The following is a 6,681-nucleotide window of genomic DNA, read 5'->3' as shown; positions in this document are numbered from 1 at the left end:
CCACACTCCGTTTGAAAAGTGTTCGAGATCATGAGGCCATACAGGTGCAGGAGGAGATGCTGGGGAGTGGCAATCTGTTAACTTCTTTCTTACAATGTTTTTAAGTCTTTTATATAGCACAATGTAAAAATAAAACCTTGCATTAAAAATATAAACCTTATTCACCATGCACCCATGTCTAAGAGCTCGTCCTAAGTTGTCCCCACCTACGACATTTTCGCACAGAAAGTGCAGCCCTGGTAGATTCGCGCCGTCAGGATGCGAGTCAGTCGTCATTGACCCAGCCCACAGGCATGTCTCCTAGTGCATCGCAGAGCACGAATCGTGGTCTGAATTAAATTATACCATCATAGTGTAAAGGCCATACTTTAACGAACATTAATTGTCGTTAGTAATGCTGTCCAGGTTTACATGAATTTTTAGTAGTTGAAGGACCATGCAGTAGCCCACCACCATCATAAACCACCCGAAGAGCAGCTGGCTCGACATCAAAACTTTTACTAACCATAGCTTTTTTTGAGTCTTTAGCCACATGATTACCATATAAAGAAATATGTGAGGAAAGTGTAATATGTTATGTCTTAATATTATTATGTAAAATAATTTGCCATTTTTTTGGTATAGTTAAGTGCGAGATGTGGCTACCCCCTCCCTAGCACAATCCCCTTTCGGAATTCTTCTTCAGGCTGCAATCCTGAGCTCGTTCTTTTGTTTTTGGGGTGGTTTTATAATTTTCCTTATTTCTGTTTTAGAGTAACAATTTGCTTAAGAGCAGTTGTTAGGAGTTTAATCTCTTCTACAAACTTGTCTTTTTTGCAAATAGCTTTAGTTGTTTTGACTAAAGTGAAAATAACTGCTTTCTTCTGAGAGGGTGGGTATTGTAAACTCGTATGTAGATACCTGTCTGTGGGTTTGGCTTCCTGTAAACACTGTTGCTAATGTGGTTCTCTTTTTCATTGTGAACAAGACACAGAAAAGGCAGTTTTACTTCTATTTTCACTTCAATAGGATATTATATGCTAGGATGGATGCTGTTAAGGGATTTCAGGAAGTCTTACAGTTTATCTTCACCCTATCCATATCACAAAACTATCATTTATGTACCTGTACTAGCAAGTTTTGAAATGGCTGGTATTTATTGGTTTCTCCTCGAAATTGGTAATAAACTTGGCTAATTTTAAGAGGGGTGATAGAGGTGAGCCTATTAGTTAAAACTATTTTTTTGATCTGTTTGATAAAGTTGACGCCGCCGTCAGTGCTCCCTCTGAGAGCACAGGCCGTTATGTGTCCTCAACACCTGATCAGTGCCGCGCCTCGAACGCGCCCGTGCGTGCAACATAGCGCAGTGCCCCGAACGGCGTGACGTCAGTCACGGCCCCCTACGTGTGGAAAGCGCCCGGCCGGGTGTGGCACTGCGCAACTAAATAATTTGTTCATGCATTTGTTAAGACAAACAAAAACTAATACTTGTAAAATAACTAATAATTAATGTTAATTTAATAATCATTTTGTAAATTGGGATCATTCACAAAACTGGCCGAAAACATCTTCCCGCGCTCCGCAGTTTCCCGCGGAATTTTCCCCCTCCCTGGCCCCGGCGGCCAGGGAGGTTAGTCAGTCGCCATCCAGCACTCGCCAGGGCCGGCAGCCCACGCACGGGGAGCTCTCAACTTTCGCGCCAACTCCACCAGTCACTACAATAGGTAAATATAGTCAAACCGTTTAATTCAGCTCCCCGGTCGGCCCGAATCGGCCGTTCGAGATTTCGCACGGTCCTTTAATATAGTGTGTGGCCCGATACCGGGCTTTTCGTGTGCTACGTAATCAATTAGGTGACCCCTCGTGGCACCTGCGCCTCACGCTAGTGAAATCCCACCTCGGGAAATAGTTCTTCGCCCACGCGGGGCGGCACTGCGCCAAACGCGAACCTAAGTGTTAAGACGAGTCATTAACTGGGACGTGCCACAGTCGCGAGTGCGATATCCTGCCGGATTCCGCCGCGTCCGTACCCAGCGTAACGTGGCCCCAGCCACCACGCGGAGTAGCCGCCAGTGTATAACCACCTGTGTGGGACACCCGGACCTGGTCCGAACCCGGGACTAACCACAGTGACTGTAGTGTAGTGTTTTGTATTAAGTAATTTTGTATGGCCAGTCGCCCACGAATTTCACGTTGCGTTCCGCAGACTTTCACGTAGGTAGGAACAGACTTACCGTTCGCCCGAGCATCCCACTCACAACTCGCCGGGAACAACCCCTATCAACGTACTTGCCACCGGGTTACCGTGTGGCCGTAACAAGTCCGCCAATAGAGGGTGGCGTGCGTGGAGATTAGGTCGACGATGAAGCGGCCAGTTACGTGAGTGTGTAACGTGTAAAGTGTGCGACGGAATAAAACAGCTAAAAGTACGTGTGTGTTTTTATTAATAAGGCGTCCTGGGAGGCCATAACAGCCCGGGGAGTCCTTTGTCGACGCGTCCCTGCCTGCAGCCACGAGGCCAGGAACCCCGCCCTTGAGATCAAAATTAATCAAAACATTTCTAATTCACGTAAAATTCAGATCAGGCAACGGGGACGGCGTCAAAGTTCATAATTAATGCAAGTGTCTTGTTATTATAAAACTATTATTTTTATTAGTGACCAACAGTTACAAATAGTTTCTCCTGTGAAATGATATTAAGTTACCGTCGTCCGGGGCCTCGAGTCCCGGTGCAGCTCCTAGCGGGAATGACTGTTGTCGATGTAGTGTTTCCGGATGGGCGCAAGACTAGTTCTGTTTCTAGTCGATAGGTGGGTCGTGGGGTCCGTTGCCCCTGCGTGGCCCACTAGGACCGTCGGCGGTGTTGCGTGGGATGTGAGGGATTCCCTACTTGGTGGTGGTTGGGAGTTGTGTGGCTAATTGATTAGACGCTGAAGTAATGCAGCAAATGACGTGCGTCGTTTATTCATGCGACTGTGGGCTTGGTGTATTACCGTGGATCACACACCACGTCGTACAGAGGGTGATGTCACACAATACATAAGTTACACAATTACACAAAGTTTTTCTGAAAAGTTACGTAATGAAGGCGTGGCACAAGTTTACTGAAATGTTACGTAGTGGCGCCTTGCACAAGTTTACTCAAGAATGTTCCAGGTTCAAGGCATCGCACAAAATTACTAAAATGTTACGTATTAGCGTGGCACTAGGCGGTTCTGAGCATAGTTACACAAAAGAGGGGTGAGGGCGATTGGAGGCGGCCAATCCCGTATATCTATGTCTCGAGGCGGTGTTCGCGTCCACTGTAGTGGAGCGCAGACCGCAGCTAAATTCGTCCAAGTTCCCTTACGGGGTGGTGTCAGCGCCGGGGCGACTGGCTTTAATTCAAGTTCTGTGGTTCGGGAGGCGGCCCGTGCCGTATACTAAAAACTACCCCGCAGACCAAGTGTGGTGCAGGGGTTTTTAAAATTTATTCGGCCGGATTAAGTCCTGGACCGAAAATTTGGACCGGGTACGCACGGAGAGATTAATAAAAAGAGGTTTCGAGGAAGTGACTATAATTACCAGAAGTGAGTTCAATGCAGACAATGGATGATGTCTCTCCGTGGAACGTGCGTCCGCCCCGGTCCATGAGTCGCGCTGTACTGCCGTTGTGTCATGCCGTCCGGCCGAGGCTCTGTGTCCCTCGCGCCAGGGTTGACCTCATTACGTTATTTTCCAATTTAACACGTTAACAAGAGATTTTAAGGGCGCTAAATTCCTACATTAATTATTAAGGCCAAATTATCATTACTCATCCCTTCTACAATTTAGAGTTAGTATGTTTACGAATTATGTTTTTTAAACTATACGTCACACCAGAGACTGTTCGTATCTTGCCGGACTGCTCTGGTGGGGGGTAATAACGAAACACAAGGGGTTAATAATTATGTCACATGAAATACTTAACTAATCTAGGCAGAAGGCCGCCAGGGGAACACACACACGTATCGTCACATTTTCACACGTGAGTGCCCGGGCACTCCTACGTCGCACTTTCATTAAGCGAACGTTTAACTTATACGTAATGTTGTTTATATTCTGTGTGCATTTTATCAAAGTGGTCGACTGTAATGTCGGTCTGTTTATTGTGGGGCCGGGTTCTACCTTGTCTGCTAGTGGCTCGCCTGACTCGGGTGGGCCGTGGCTAGGGGCGCGTTCCGTTAGCGGGAACGTATACTGGCGGTTGAAGGTCGGGCTTTGGGGTGGCCTTCGGTCGGCCGACGTCAAAGTATTAAAAAAACATATATTTTTCATTGCAGAATTATAAAAATCAAAAAAGGTAAAATTGTAAAAATGATTAAAACTTTGACGACACCCGTCGGTGTTCTCTCTGCTCGCACAGGCTGTTATACCATTACGCTTCTTTACAGGGGATGTGCGCGATAAAGCGAGTGCAGCTCAGGGGTAGGGTGGTCCAGTATATCCAATGATGGACACCATCGGGAGAGGTCGATTGCGGCCCGAGGGGCATTCGACTTGGGTTGTAACAGTACTTTTTATTTATGTTTTCATAAAGTAAAATAATGTTAGACATTATTTTTAATGATATATTAAAAACAACTAATTTGTATATTAGTGCGATCACGCCCGCGACCTGGCCTGATGTATCCTTTTGTACATGGCATGTTTTTACAGGCAGCGAGCCAAAGGTGGCACACGGAAACCACCGCCCATGTAGTTCTTCATCTGCTTTCAACCGAGCTAGCTGCGTGTTAGTCTGTGAAGCCCTTCAACCTTAATGCAGCATTGAACATGTAACTACAATAGCGTAAGTCATTTCAAACCTTTTTTCATCGGATCTGGGGCCTATTCCACCAATAAACTTTGCAACTTTTCACTTTGCACTTTGCACTTTTCTTTCCTACTTATGTTCCACGAAAATAAGAATTCGCAAAGCAAAAATTGAAAAGTGCAAAGCGAAAAGTGCAAAGAATTTGCACTTTTGAACGTGTTTCTGTTCCACAATAATCTCTCTCTGCATAACTCATCTATAAATATTTGCAAAGTTTTCAGAGGTTTTGCAAATATCATTTTGCTTTTGCAGTTTAACTTTTTATTATGTGATCTTATTTAAATAATTAGTTTGAGGTGGTTAAAAGTGTTGTTTGTTATAAATTTAGCATCTAAGTAATTATTTTATTTTATTTAATGTGGTTGAGAGAAATGAAAACATAGGTAGTAGTAACATAAAAACATACCCTACAAAAGTAAAAGAAGGAAAATGAGGAGGCGTATTTTATTGCATTCAAGTGATGAATCTGATGAAGATGACAGAGTTCCAGTAAGGAATGTGTACAGATTAAGAATAATTTTCATGATTGACAATGATATTCATAGTGCTTTTAAAAGAACGTCAGTCCATCCCTTCTCCTTTTGTTTCTGTGTTACTTTACCTACTCGAGAAACTTGCAAATAATATATCTTTTTTTTCTTTTATAAATTCTAATACTGCTAATTTTTTATGCACAACTTCTATTTTCTTACTCATCATGCACTCTATAACCTACAAACTACACAACAGTAATGTAAACAATGAATAAAATAATGCAAAGACTTTGCAGACTGGCTGTAGGAATGCAAAGAGGTTAAAAATTTTGGTGGAAAACATTTACTTTGCACTTTTCAGTTATATGCAAAGTGCAAAGTGCAAATTGAAAAGTTGCAAAGTTTATTGGTGGAATAGGACCCTGGAGTTAGTCCTCTAAGGCTGGCATGAGTTCTCTGATTGCGTTATCTAATAATGTGACGCCGCCGTCAGTGCTCCCTCTGAGAGCACAGGCCGTTATGTGTCCTCAACACCCGATCAGTGCCGCGCCTCGAACGCTCCCGCGCGCGCAACATAGTGCAGTGCCCCGAACGGCGTGACGTCAGTCACGGCCTCCTACGTGTGCCTCCTACGGCCGGGTGTGGCACTGCGCAAGGGTATTATTTATTCATGCATTTGAGAAGATAAACAGAAACTAATAAGTCTAAAACCATTAATAATTAATGTTAATTTGTCATGACCACCATTTTGGCCTCGGCTGGTATGATAGCACAAGCCCCAAGTGCGCCACCCATCCTACATAATCTATGGGGAGGACTGTTAGTTCGCAACCCGTCCCTAGATGGCAGCCAAAGGGGAATGTAAATTAAGGAAACTTTGTCTACCTGCCCAGCCTAATTCAGGACAATTATGTAAATACCCAGTGTTGTGACAAGAAACCTGTTAATATACAAGTGAATGTAAAGAGTATTGTAATTCGAATATGTATGCACAGGAAGGGTACAGATGTGCCCTCCCTAATGAATATGTACATACATTGTATATTTACCCTGGCTGAGCTAAACCAGGCAGAAAGTTCTTCCCAGTAATTATGTGCAAATAAAAGTGATAGAATACTTGAACAGTATTGTTTAGGCAGCGACCTCTGTGGTGGACCGTCCCTCCCCCTTCCCTTCCCATCACTGGTAGGCAGCGACCTCTTTGCAGGACTGCTCCTCCTCCTTCCCTCCTCCTCTGGTAGGCAGTGACCTCTCTGGGGGACTGATCTTACCTCTCCCTGCTCCTGGGCAACGACCCCTGCTCGGAGACTGCTCCCGCTCCTCGCCTCTGCCCCTCCCAGAAGTCTGGGACAAGTCAAATTTAACTATCATTTTATAAAGGGTTATCATTCACAA

This window comes from Bacillus rossius, chromosome 11, assembly GCF_032445375.1.
Source record: "Bacillus rossius redtenbacheri isolate Brsri chromosome 11, Brsri_v3, whole genome shotgun sequence".
NCBI classification, from domain to species: Eukaryota; Metazoa; Arthropoda; class Insecta; order Phasmatodea; family Bacillidae; genus Bacillus; species Bacillus rossius.
Note: the sequence above shows the minus strand (reverse complement) of the source record.